This window comes from Jaculus jaculus, chromosome 6 (genome assembly GCF_020740685.1).
Source record: "Jaculus jaculus isolate mJacJac1 chromosome 6, mJacJac1.mat.Y.cur, whole genome shotgun sequence".
NCBI classification, from domain to species: domain Eukaryota; kingdom Metazoa; phylum Chordata; class Mammalia; order Rodentia; family Dipodidae; genus Jaculus; species Jaculus jaculus.
In genome coordinates this window covers 1,913,801-1,927,734 of record NC_059107.1, presented here as the reverse complement: position 1 = coordinate 1,927,734, position 13,934 = coordinate 1,913,801, and the positions used below count along the sequence as shown (strand labels likewise).

General features: G+C 48.7%; 1 protein-coding gene across 2 annotated transcripts in view; it reads left to right on the top strand.

The window, feature by feature from the left end:
- Positions 1-4,128: 4,128 nt before the first annotated feature.
- Slc36a1 (solute carrier family 36 member 1) overlaps positions 4,129-13,934 on the top strand; it is a 54,936-nt gene continuing 45,130 nt past the window's right edge. The window contains exon 1 of one of the 2 annotated variants that reach the window (XM_004666596.2): positions 4,129-4,266. The gene's annotated coding sequence lies outside the window, so the exon portion shown is untranslated. The remainder of the gene's footprint in view (positions 4,267-13,934) is intronic. The other variant, XM_045152337.1, reaches the window with a different exon arrangement.

Here is a 13,934-nt window from a genome sequence, read left to right as displayed (position 1 = left end):
ACAGCGGCAGGCAGACATGACATTCATGCATTTGGGCATGCGTGCCTTGAGTGGGGGTGGAAGCTGTGGCTTGGGTCTAACCCATAGAATGTAGCCGAAGTAGTATGTTACCGTGTGATGATGCTGCGATAAGTGATCTCGTCTCCGTGGCAGACGCCTGCCTAAAGACTTTGAACCCTCGCCGGCTCATGGTGGGGGGAGACTCGGCTGGCAAGACGGATCTCAAGCCCAGGCCTCTCAAGACTTCTTGGTGGTCGAAGGCGCTTGCTTGCAAGTCCTGCTGGCCCAGGTTCATTCAACTCCCCAGGACCCATGTAAAGCCAGATGCACAGGTGGCGCAGGCATCTGGAGTTCGTTTGCAGTGGTCTGAGGCCCTGGTGCACCCATTCTCTCTCTCAAATAAATATATATTTTTTTAAATCATCTAAAGCCATCAGTTCTTCCACGGCCAGGAAATGAGTTCAACCAAGCAAGGGCTGAAGAAGGTTGGAAGGAGGCTCTTCACTGCTGCCCTTTCAGATGAGAGCTGGATCCCAACTTGGGCCATGACTTGGGCTGCTGTGCACTGCTGCACTGATGGAAAGTTAGTACACATAGTAGAGAACTAATAAAAGCACCCATTTGTTAAAAAATCTCATTTATTACTTATTTATTTATTTTGAGAGCTAGAGAGAGCGAGGAAGGGAGAGGGGGAGAGAATGGGTACACCAGGGCCTCCAGGTGCTGCAAATGAACTCCAGACATATGTGCTACTTTGTGCATCTGGATTTATGTGGGTCTTGGGGAATCAAACCTGGGTCCTTTGGCTTTGCAGGCAAGTGTCTTAACCACTAAGCCATCTGTCCAGCCCAGCACTCATCTTTTTAAATTTTTTTGTTTATTCTTTATTTGAGAACAACAGACAGGGAGAGAAAGAGGCAGATAGGTAGAGAATGGGCATGCCAGGGCCTCCACCCACTGCAAATGAACTCCAGATGTGTGCGCCCCCTTGTGCATCTGGCTAACGTGGGTCCTGGGAATCGAGCCTCAAACCGGGTTCTTAGGCTTCACAGGCAAGTGCTTAAACGCTAAACCATCTCTCCAGCCCTCATCTTTTTAAATATCTTATTTATTTATTTGAGAGAGAGAGAGAGAAAGGAGAGAGAGAGAGAGAGAGAGAGAGAGAGGGAGAAAGAAAGAAAGAAAGAAAGAAGGGGAGAGAGAGAGAGAGAGAGAGAGAGAGAGAGAGAGAGAGAGAGAGAGGGAGAGAATGGGTGCACCAGGGTCTCCAGCCACTGAAAATGAACTCTAGCCTCATGCACCATCTTGTGCATTTGTTTAAAATAAAGAGATATGGTGGCCAGGTGTGGAGTAAAGCTATATTCCCAGCACTCTGGGGGTAGAGATGGGAAAATCAGGAGTTCAAGGTCATTCTTAGCTACATAGTCATTCTGAGGCCAGCCCAACAGCCTGAGATAACAGGAGAACTTGTCTCAATGGGAAGAAGACAGCTGGGGAGATAGTTCAGAGGGTAAGAGCTCTTGCCTGTCAAGCACGAAGGCCTCTCAGGCTAGAGACCACCAGGCCTGACTCTCCAGAACCCACTGAAAGCAGGATGTGGTTATACACATCTGTAACCTCGTCCACGCACGGGAGGTGGAGACTAGAGACCCGCCAGGGCTCACTGAAGGACAGCCGCTCCTGGAGAGATCCTATGTCAAGGAAAGAAACACGTGGACGAGAGAGGTAAGAGAAGGACACCCGTTCTCCCCAGGTCCCCACACCCCCTCACCTGGATTGTGTATCTGCACACATATGTGTATACGCCCCTCTCATCCTCCCACCCAAGCCGCATAGTAAAAAGAAAAAAAATCATGGAATATTGTGGTCCAGATTTTTTTTTTTTTTTTTTTTGGTTTTTGGAGGTAGGGTCTCACTCTGGTCCAGGCTGACCTGGAATTAACTCTGTAGTCTCAGGGTGGCCTTGAACTCACGGTGATCCTCCTATATTTTGGTCCAGTTTTGTTCTCTTCTCGGTAGTAGGAGCCCTGGCTGAGAGGAACCTAGCAGAATGTTCTCAACATAGGAGACGGAATTCTAAAGGCGGATCCTGGATATTCCTGTACCCTGGCTATTTTATCAAGCATCAGCCCCTGGGCTGCCCTGAAAGCGACTTCTTAGTGGAGTCCCAAATTAGTTGACATTGACATATGGGCCAGGCTTGGTGGTACAGGCTTATAAGTCCTGGTACTTGGGAGGCTGAGGCAGGAGGATTGCAAGCTCAAAAGGCCTGGCTGGGCAACTCAGTGAGACTCTGTCTCAAGATAAATTACCAAAGAGCTGGAGAGCTTGTTCAGTGATAGAATGCTTCTTAAATAAATTTCAATTTATTTCTGCATGTGTATGTAAGGATCCCTTGCCACTGCAAATGAATGACAAACATGCGTGTCACTTTTTGTGTCCAGCTTTAGGTGGGTGCTGGGCATTGCATCTGGGTGGTCAGGCTCTGCAAGCAAGCACCTTTAACCATGAGCCATCTACCTCAGCCCCAGAATGCTGTCTTACCTTTGGTTAAAAACCCTTGGCTCACTTTTATCAATACTGCAAAAACAAATAAACACACAGGAAGAAAGAAAAAAGAGGGAAAGGAAGAGATAAAATTAAAGAAAAATGAAGAAAGATAAAAGATAATTTGGGCACACTCTCTAAAGCAGAGAGATCAGAGACCGCAGATGTATTTGATGTGCTTTTGCCCGCCTGAAGAGGGAGGGCTGGAAAGGAAGCTGAGGGCAGCAGCTGGTACAAGGCGAGCCCTCCCTTCCACCCTGCAGGGCGCTCAGAATGTAAGTCATGCCACTCCAGAGGTGTGTGCGTGTGTGTGTGTGTGTGTGCATGTGCGCGCGGGCATTGCAGGTGCATGTTTGGTGCACACGTGAAGGTCAGAGGCTGACTGATGTCGAGGGGTCTTCCTCAGTCACTCTCCCCCTTATTCTGTGAGACAAGGCCTCTCTCTGAACCTAGAGCTCCCTAATTTGGCTAGACTAACCAGACCTAGGGGCTCCCGGTTTCTTCCTTCCCAGTGCTGGGATTACAGGCACTTAAAAAAAATATATATTTATTTATTTGTGAGTGACAGAGAGATAGAGAGAGAGAGAGAGAGGGAGACAGAGAGAGAGAGAGGCACTTAGAGAGAGAGAGAATGGGTGTGCCAGGGCATCCAGCCACTGCAAACAAACTGCAGACACGTGTGCCCCCTTGTGCATCTGGCTAACGTGGGTCCTGGGGAATCGAGCCTCAAACTGGGGTCCTTAGGATTCACAGGCAAGCGCTTAACCGCTAAGCCGTCTCTCCAGCCCTACAGGCACTTTTAATGTGGGCTCTGGGGGTTGAACTCAGGTCCTCATGTCTGCAAGGCAAGCACTTCACTGGACTCCTTCAAACCCAGCTCTTTCTTTGTGTGTATGAGTGTGTGTGTGTGTGTGTGTGTGTGTGTGCGCGCGTGCACGTGCATGTCCTTGTGCATACACGCCAAGTTACTCTACCACCGAGCTACCCCAAGCCTATTTTGTGTTTTGGAGGTATGGTCTCACTCTAGTCCAGGCTGACCTGGAATTCACTATGTAGTCTCAGGCTGTCCTCGAACTCACAGTGATCCACCTACCTCTGCCTTCCAACTGCTGAGATTAAAGACCACTATGCCCGGCCACAACCTTATTATTCTTTTTAACTTTGATACAGGGTAGCTCTCTAAGTGGCTCAGGCAGGCCTTGAACTTTTCATCCTCCTGCCTTGGCTCTCCAATGGTAGGATTACAATCCCCTTGGCACCATGCCTTGGCTACATGAGTTTTTCAAAAGATAAAGATTTGTCATTGCAAAGTAATACACACTGTTCATTGACACGTGTTACCGAATCCACAGCAAGTGTAAAAATTAGGACTATTTCGCAAAGCCCACGGCCTCTGGAGACAGTGTTGCTCCACTTGGTTTTGCCCAGGCTCCGAGAACAATGCCTCCTAAATTCCTGGTGGTCCTCAGAAGCGCAGCCCTTCCTTGCAGCGGCGACCGGAGGCCGCCGGGTGGTGCTGCCGAGCAGCGCACGCAGGCGGAGGAGGAGGAGGAGAGCGGCAGCACGTGATCAGGGCTTGCCGGGGAGCCTGCGTCACGTGACAGGGCCCGGAAGCGGCTGCCCGGGCTGCAGACCAGGATGGCTGGGTGCTGTCACTGAGGCTGCGAAGGTGGCTTGTGCGGGAGCCCCCGAGCCGGAGCCCGAGCCCGAGCCCTAGCGGTGAGTCGCGCGCCTCCTGCGGGGTTGGTCCCTGGGTCCTTAGCTGCGCAGGCGCAGAGAGATGCTCCGGGTCAGGGGCTTCGGTGAGGGCAGCCCTCCGACTCCCGGTCCCTGGTCCCCACCCTGCTGCCTTCGCCCTCCGGGTCGGCTGGGAGGACTCGGGGGCCTCGGATAGGTGTGCAGCCTGAGGTCCCCAGATGGAGACATCACGCCCATGGCCAGCCGGGTGGTGGTGGGGGGAGAGACTGTGTCCTGTGCGCGCTGCCCCAAGCGTCCACCTTGACGCTGCCGAGCTGTGGCGGGACTGTGGGTCACACACATGCAGAACCGCAGCCCTCTGCTCCGACAGCAGGGGAAACCGAGTCCCAGGACTGGGTGTGTGTGTGGGGGGGGCTGTTAAGGTCCCCCTGGGAAAGGATCTCTGAGCGCCGCCAGCTGTTGGCTTGTCCAGCACGTGCAGCTTCCCTCCGTTCATCCTCCACGCCGGCTGGGCTTGCATGGATCCTGGGCGTGGTTCTCTCTTGTTTTGTTCAGAAATTTTTTTTCTTTCTGCAAACTCATCATTCTGTAGGCATGGTTACCGTCCTGAAATTTTGTGTAAGTCACGTGAAACATGAAAGGAGTTGGAATGTGACGCTCCCAGGCGCCAAGTGGCCCCGCGGAGTGCGGGAGAGCTTGGCTCATCTGGAGAATGCAAAGACTTGTTTGCACTGTGTGTGTGTGTGTGTGTGTGTGTGTGTGTGTGCGCTTTAAGTTGCAGCTTTTTTCCGGGTGTGTGTGTGTGTGTGGCTGGGGTGTGTGGGGGGGGCGGGAGAACCCATGACTTGGATGGATGTTTTGTGGTGAAACAAGATAGCCATGGTGTGCAGGGACGATCTGACACTGGAGCATTGGGAAGGTTGTGTTTTAGCTCCATCCCTACCACTTCCTCGCCACCCGGGTGATGCCATCCTCACGCGGGCTTAGTTTCTCCATCTGTACAGCGACAGGGTTGGTTCAGTCCCCCAGGGCGCTTCTGCTCTGACATTCAGTGTCCACATCTAGCTCTGTTTTCTACTCAGAGTTGCCTTGCAACTTCCAGTAGTTCTGAAAAGGGCTTTCTCCTATACTCGTTCCTAAATTGCCTTGAACTTCAGGCTTTTCCTGTCTCTGTTATGGCTAAGCTAGATGCCAACAGTCGATAATTTTAATTGTCTTTAGATAACTGGGACCCTCTTTTTTTTTTTTTTGAAACAGGGTCTCACTTTTGCCCAGGCTGGCCTCAAACTCATGATGGTTCCCTTCCTTGGTCTCTCAAGTGCTGGGATTAAAGACGCAAGTCACAACACCCAGCCGGGACTCTGTTTTGACTCTTGTCCAAATCTTCATTTACAGTAATTAGTACATTTAGTGCATAAAGGTTTCTGGTTCTGTTCTGCAGTGGTGGGGAAGGATACCCAGACCTAGATCGTGCTAGATAAGGAGTCTGCCCCTGAGCTCCCCCAACCCTAGCACATTTTAGAACACATCTCCATCAGAGATGTTCTTGAGGGATGCAGAGATGGCTGTGTGGGTGGAGGACCGGAGTTCAGATCCCAAGCATGCATGAAAATGCCAGATGTGGGGTGGGTGCCTGTAATCCCAGCACGGGGGAGCTGAAGACTGGAGAATTCTTGGGACTCACTGGCAGATCAACTGAGGACAATACTGGATGTTGACCTTTGGCCCCCACACGTATGCCTGAATGCACACACGCACACCCACACATGTATACCCATACACAAATATGCGTGCACCCATGTACGTGCAAGAAAAGATGCTCTTGAGGTCAAAAGTAAGAGGTTCAGTTTCATTTTGAGTTCAAGGCTATGGTGGTTTGAATTAGATGTCGTCCATAAACGTTTTTTTTTTTTTGAATGTTTGGTCCCCAGCTGATGGCAGTTTGGGAGGCGGGGCCTTGCTGACAGAGGTGTGTTGCGGTGAGCGGGCTTAGGGGTGCTGTAGCCAGCTTTTCCCCTTTTTTCATCTCTTGCTGCTGTTTTCCACCTGCTGTGGAAGATATTCGGTCTCTGCTCATGCCATGCTTTCCCCTGCCTGCCATCGTGGAGCTTCCCCTCAAGACTGTAAGCCAAACTAAATTCCTGGCTTTCATCAGCTGCTTTTGGTCAGGTGCTTTGTCCCAGCAGTGACACCAAGTGCAGCAGAGGTCGCGTCTGGGCTGGAGCTGCCGGGGGCAGAGCCGCCGCGTGATTTCTTCCGTTGCTGCCGTCTCTTCGGTCTTTGATTATGTCCTTATTTCTTTCAGCCGTGTAGCTGTTCATTCAGCCTTATCCTGGTGCCCTACCAGGTGCCCCAAATGTTTGTTTGCATTGGTGGAGAGCTGACCTAAATGCCATTTCAGCTTTCTTTCCTTTTATTTTTTTAAATATTTTATTTTTATTTAAGATATTTACTTGACAGAGAAAGAGGGAGAGAGAGTGAAAGAATGGGCACACCAGGGTCTCCAGCTACCACAAACAAACTCCGGATGTGTGCACCACTTTGCACATCTGGCTTATGTGGGTGCTAGGGAATCGAACCTGGGTCCTTTGGCTATGTAGGCAAGCACCTTAACTGCTAAGCCATCTCTCCAGCCCTCTTTCCTTTTATTTATTTATTTCATTTTCTTTCTTTTTTTTTTTTTTTTTTTAAGGTGAGGTCTCATTCTAGCTCAGGATGACCTGGAATTCACTATGTAACCTCAGGGTGGCCTCAAACTCACGGCAATCCTCCTATCTCTGCCTTCCAAGTGCTGGGATTAAAGGCGTGTGCCACCATGCCTGGCTTCCCCTTTATTTTTATTATTGGTGTATGTGTGTGTGTATCCATGCACACATATGTGGAGGAAGATATCAAGTGTCATCCTCTGTTCCTCTTCCACCATATTCCCCTGATGCAGAGACTCTTGCAGAACCTAGAGCCTGTTACTTTTCAGCTAGATTGGGTACCAGTGGGCTCCAGTGAGCCTCCTGTCCCTGTGCTAGGATTAAAGGTAATACTTGTTTGTGTCCACCTTTTTATTTGAGTGCCAGGGATCGAACTCACGTCCTCATGTTTGCATAGCATAAGCCATCTCCGCAGCCCTCACTTTTCTTCCTTTTTATCCCTCATCCCTGCCCCTTGAGTCTTTATTCTTTTTTAAAATTTAATTCATTTATTTTTTGTTGACAACTTCCGTAATTGTAGACAATAACCCATGGTCCAAGTTCCCTCCCTCCCTCCCTCCCTCCCTCCCTCCCTCCCTCCCCTCTCCCCTTTGAAACTGTGCTCTCCACCACACCCACTCTACTCTCAGTCAGTCTCTCTTTTATTTCCACGTCCTGTTACGAGGCTCTCGTGTCTGTAGCGTCCGGCACCACGCGGTCGTGGGTACCCAGGCCATCCTATGTCTGGAGGAGTCCTTGCTTACTGACGCTTTGTCCCTCTCCCGCCTGAAGCAAGGTCCTGAGCAGCGAATCCATTTCTGTTTCTACTTTTGCTGGCCAGCAGCCGCTAACCCCGTCTAGAAGGCTGTTGCTGGTGGACACCACCAACTCGCTGAGCGACTTTTCCTTTTCCTGTGGGGGAAACTCAGGTCGAGTCTGTCTACTGCAAGCCAGGCTGTGAGGGACCCCGTGTCTCTCCTCCAGCCAGGCTTCACTGAGGAGCACACAGCCCTGACATCTCGTGTATTCTAGAATAAAACCACAGGACCATTCTTTTAATGCTGTCCCCAACACATTTCCCTTGGAAGCCCAGACACCCAAGGCCGGATCCCAGTCACCTCCTCTTTCCGCAGAGGCTCTTCTGGGATTTTTTTTTTTCATGAAGCCAGGAATCTCTATGTGGGTCGCCTGAGGTGTGTATGACACTTGGATCTCCATTTCCAAGCTCAGGTCCTGGCTTAGCTTTTCAGAACATTAACTGGAGAAGGTACATCCGGGTGTCTATAAAGAGCTCTCTCGCTCCTGTCCACAGATGTCTCTATAGTAATAATCATGATTGCCTCTATCTGGGAAGGCTCATGTACCAGGCAATGTGCCTGACATATATCTTCTTAACGATCTAGTGACTTGAGTCTATTAGGGCGTCTCTCAGATGAGGGAGCACAGAGCAAGGCAGACACAGTGACTTGGCCGGGGTTCTGTCCCGATAGCAGCCTGAGAGGGTACATACTGTTTGTCAGACAGAGGACCCCCTGCAGAGCTCATTCTGCTCCAGGCTCTGGGGCTGGTTTGGGAACCTGGGACTCTGGGTGCTGAGTCTAACCTCCAGCCCTCTTTGAGCTGCAGGGCCCAGTGGGGCTGTCCTATGCACGGCTTGCTTATCTTGCTTCTGAATGGACACTGGAGCCAGATCTTCTGGAGTCACGCCTGGTCCTAACATTTGATGATCTTTGAGACTCTGGGTCAAAAGCGAGCCTGCGCTTGCTCAGCAGCTGTCTGTGCAGAGTGTGGGGATGTGAGCGGCTGCCCCAGCGTGCAGCGCTTCTGGACAAGAGGCTCCAGTCACGGGGTGCACAGGATTCTGTGCCGGGTGAGCCCCGTCCTGGCTGTTTGTCTTTCAAGCACGGTTCTTGGAGAGGTCATACATTTGACACCACGTAGAGCAGCTGGGTCTGTGTCCTCGTGTCATGTCTTTAAGGTAGGAGGATCACCGTGAGTTCAAGGCCACCCTGAGACTACATAGTGAATTCCAGGTCAGCCTGGGCTAGAGTGAGACCCTACCTCGAAAAACCAAACAAAAATAAAAATAAAAATAAAACAAATTAGAATCTGAACTGTGGAGAAGAGAAAATGCAGCAACCGATTGTTATAAATGGTTATAAAGTCCAACTCAGTGTCATTGTTTCAAAATAGTAGACCATACTTTTTATTGTTTTTGGGTTTTTCAAGGTAGGGTCTTGCTCTAGCCCACAATGACCTGGAATTCACTATGTAGTCTCAGGGTAGCCTCGAACCCACAGGGGTCTTCCTACCTCTGCCTCCTGAGTGCTGGGATTAATGACATGCACTACTATGCTCAGTGGACCATACTTTTAATTTGTAAATATGACCCATGCCTGAGCTCTGGTGGAGAGAGGCTTGAGGTGTAGACCTCATAGGATCATGTCATTTTTGAAAAACTCGACATACATTTACTTGCGATCAGGGTCACCCAGGAAGCTGGTTAAAACTAAAACTGCTGATGAGTGTTTGAGAGTTCTACACCAGCTTGGGCTACTTAGTGAGTTCAAGGCCAGGCTGGGCTATAGAGTAAGGACAGCCTGTGTGCAAAAATTTCCTTGGTTAGGTAGATTCAGTAGTACAAAATGGCAATTCTCTGTCTAGGCCGATTACTAAGTTTAATATAGTGGTGGTAAAAGTTCCAAGTTTATTTTAAAAACCAAATACAAAGCAATAGCAACAAAAATCCACAATGTTCTGGGGAATCAGTTTGGTCCCTGAATTGAAATGAATCAATCTCTCTCTCCCCCATTAGCCAAAAAGCTGAGAAGTGATCTGTTGTTATTTTTGAGATGGAGGTCTCACTGTAGCCCAGGCCAACCTGGAACTCACTTTGTAGCTGAGGCTGGCTTTGAACTCATGGCAGTCCTCCTACTTCAGTCCCCCAAATGCTGGGATTAAGACCACGAGCCAGCCGGGCATGGTGATGCATGTATTTAATCCCAGCATTTGGGAAGCAGAAGTAGGAGGATTGCTGAGTTTGAGGCCCATCTGGGACTACAGAGTGAGTGCCAGGCCGGCCTGGGCTACAGTGACACCCTATCTTGCACACACCAATAGATAAATAAGTATGAAAATAAAAAAATAGTAAAAAATAAAAATAAAAACAATATGGTAGCATGCACGGGTTTGAGAAGTGATTTTTTTAATTAACCCTTGTGTTCACACTTTTCATATATTATGTAATTTTTTTTTTTTTTTTTTTTTGGTTTTTCAAGGTAGGGTCTCACTCTGGTCCAGGCTGACCTGGAATTAACTCTGTAGTCTCAGGGTGGCCTTGAACTCATGTCGATCCTCCTACCTCTGCCTCCAGAGTGCTGGGATTAAAGGCGTGTGCCACCACGCCCAGCTCTGTAATGTGTTTTGATCATCATCCCCTCCTGTTACCTTTTCTTGTCCTTCCTCCTCCATCTTGGACTTCCACTGAATCCCTTCTCTTTGAACCAGTCCCCCCACTTTGATGTCCTTCTGTTCTTGTTGCCCCTCCCCCATCCATGGTGGCCTGCCGATGGGCCTCTATCCTGAGGCAATGACTGCGGGCTCATGAGAGCAATGGCCACTTCACACTTGGAATACAGCATTCCACAGTTATCCCCCAGCCTCTGGCTCCTAACCTCCTTTCCTCCCTGTCTTCTCTAATGCTCCCTGACCTTGGCGGGGGGGTGATAGAGAGGTCCCATTTAATGCTGAGCGCTCAAAGGTCACTTATTCGCAGCACTTCGATGAGCTTTGAGTCTTCCCGGTGGTCACTGGCGAGTGCAGAAAGCAGCTTCTCTGACTCAAGCAGTAGACACAGACATAAATATTTAGAGGCTGCTTTGATGGCTACAGTATTTCCATTTAGCCAAATGACAGTAGTAGATTTCCTTCTAGAACCTATGACCTTCCCAGCCATAGCTTTTCACTAGGCTTTAAGTACCAGCCATGAATTACCCCCCCAGTGGACTTCAGATCCAATCAATTTTTTTTTTCATTTTAATGTGTAACTTAACGTAGTCCAAGGCCCTATCACTGCAACATATAATCAGCATGGGATTATAAGTGTGGGGGTTTAATTCAGGTGTCCCCCATAAACTCAGGTGTCCTGAATGCTAGTTTCCCAGCTGATGGAGATTTGGGAATTAACACCCCCAGGGGGCAGTGTATTGTTGGGGACAGGCTTATGGGTGTTATAGCCAGCTTCCCCTTGCCGGTGTTTGGCACACTCTCCTGTTGCTATGGTCCACCTAATGTTGGCCAGGGGGTGATGTCCACCCTCTGCTCATGTCATCGTTTTCCCTGACATTGTGGAGCTTCCTCTCGAGCCTGTAAACCAAAATAAACCTCTTTTTTTTTTTTTTTTTCCCCACAAGCTGCTTTTGGTTGGGTGATTTCTACCAGCAATGTGGACTTGACTGCAGCAGTAAGCAAGCACTTTAACCACAGGGCCACCTCTGCAGCCCAGCGTGAGATTATAGATCATGGATATTTCACTTTTTTTTAAAACCGAGTCATTGAAATCCAGTGTGTCCCACATTTCTGAATTGACCCCTGTGGTTTTTGTTGTTGTTGTCTTTCTATTATGTTTGTTTTATTTTGTTTGAAACAGGGTCTTGCTCAGTTGCCCAGAGTCTGGAATTCACTGTGTACTCGGGCGGGCCTCCAGCTTGTGGTAATCTGTAGGCCTCAGCCTCCTGTGGCTTGAATGTAAAATGCTGCTGGGGCGGGCTCCCAAGTATCAGCACTTGGTCCCCAGATGGTGGCGCTATTTGAGAACATTATGGAACCTTCAGGAGGTGGATGGAGGCTGACTAGTGGAAATGGATCACGGGGCGTGGCCCTTCAGGCTTTATCGCCTGACTCCACTTCCTGTTCTCTCTCTGCCGCCTGTCTGTGCATGCCATGTGACCAGCCAGCCTGTGGCTTCTGCTGCCACGCCTTCCCTGCGGTGATGTAAAGTATCTCTAGAACTTTGTGCTGAAAGCAACCCTTCCTTCCTTAAGTTGCTTCTTGTCAGGTTTTTGGGCACGCCTCCTGAGTGCTGGGATTATAGGTATGAGTGACCATGCCCAGTTTACCAGTGTGTTTTAAGTTCTTGATACCCATTGAGTGCCAGTGGGCACTGTTAGATGGTACAGCTCTACAGAACCTAGCTGGCACTGTTGAATCTTAATCCACCACTAAAACTTAAAATCCAATTCCAATTCACTCAGTGCAATCCTTTCAACTCCACAGTAAAGTGATAAAGAGTTGGTGGGACCGGAACAGGGGACTCGATGGCTAGACTGTGTTCTAGCTCTGGTATGCCAGTTTTCACATCTGCCATGTTTTCAAATAGAAGCAATATGCTAATTTTAAAAAGGAACCTGCCTTTACATCTAAGAAAGCAGTACAGACTTCTCTTTTAAACTTATTCTCCAGACATTTTAATACATGACTTTAAGGAAAATAAAAAACAAAATTCAATGTACAAATATATTTTCTATACTTCAACCATTGTACAAGGTGATTCCAGCTGCTCATTTTCAGAGTCATTCTAAAAATGGTGCATTTTACAGATTAACGAGCAACTTTAATCTATTGATGAAAAGTAACAAACTGTGAAGGAAAAGAAGGAAATATAACAAAACTAAACTAATTATTAGTTCATTGCAATTTTGGTTGAATGTACTTGGAAGAGTTTTTTTTTCTAACCACAAAATATCTAAAGGGGATTTTGACTTGTGTCGATGGACCACACATGACCTGTAAACTGTGCGCATTGTCTTCCAGAACTGGAAAGACAAGCTTGTCTCCAACTTTCATGGTTATGACACTCATCCCAGTCAACAGGTCCTGTTAAAATCTCCCACAGGCAAGAGCTGGTCATTGCAGCAATCAGCTTGGATGCTAGGCTTCCTCAAGGAAGCACAGAGGGGAGAGTGGCCACGGAGGCCAGCATGCAGTGGGCACAGCTGGGCAACAGGAGGGGGAGGAAGAGGCCTTGTCCACCCTCTTTGAGGAAGCAGGGATGGGGTTTCTTGTCTTATTGTGATTATGGTTTGAGATGGGATCTCACGTAGCCTAGGCTGTCCTTGGACTCAAAAGATGACACGGAGCTCCTGATCCTCCTGCTTCCACTCCACTCCTGGGTGCTGGGACTACAAGGGTGTGATGGTACATGCCTGGTTTTGCAGTTCTTGGGATCAAACCCAGCACTTCATGCATGTACTGAAAGTGCTGGACCATCTGAACCATTAAACTAGCTCTTATTTGAGATAGGCTCCCATGTAGTCCTCAAGCTTGTTATATAGTAAGGATGACCTTGAACTTCAGCTCCTCCTGCCTTCACCTCCCTAGAGCTAGGATTTTAGGCAAACACCATCACAGCTGGGTTATGAGGTGTTGGGGATCAAACCCAGGGCCTGAGCATGCTGGGCAAGCACTCTCCCCACTTAGCTATCTCCCCAGCCCTTGGAAGCACGCTTTCTCCCAGACTGGTCTGTTCTGTTGAGACAAACGTCTTTTGTTGTTGCTGTTCTTCCTACATCTAACCAAAGGTTTGCCTTCCTCAATTTTCTACCCATTGATCCTGGCTCTGGGTGATCTTTAAAAGCCCCAAAGAACAAGTCTAATCCATAGCATAGCTCTTACAGACAGTTTTTGTGGCACGGTCCTAGGATCCCAGCGACTCAGAAGGCTTGAGGTAAGAGAGTTCAAGGGCCACCATGGGCTACAGATTGAGTTCAAGGCCAGCCTGTGTATCATAACAAGATCTTATTTATTTATTTATTTATTATTTATTTATTTATTGTTTCAAGGTAGGGTCTCACTCTAACCTAGGCTGACCTGGAATTCACTCTGTTGTCTCGAATTCATGGCAATCCTACTCTGCCTCCCGAGTGCTGAGATTAAAGGCATGTGCCACCCCGCCTGGCAACATCATCTTTTTTAAAAAAATGTCTATTTAAGAGAGAGAAAGAGAGA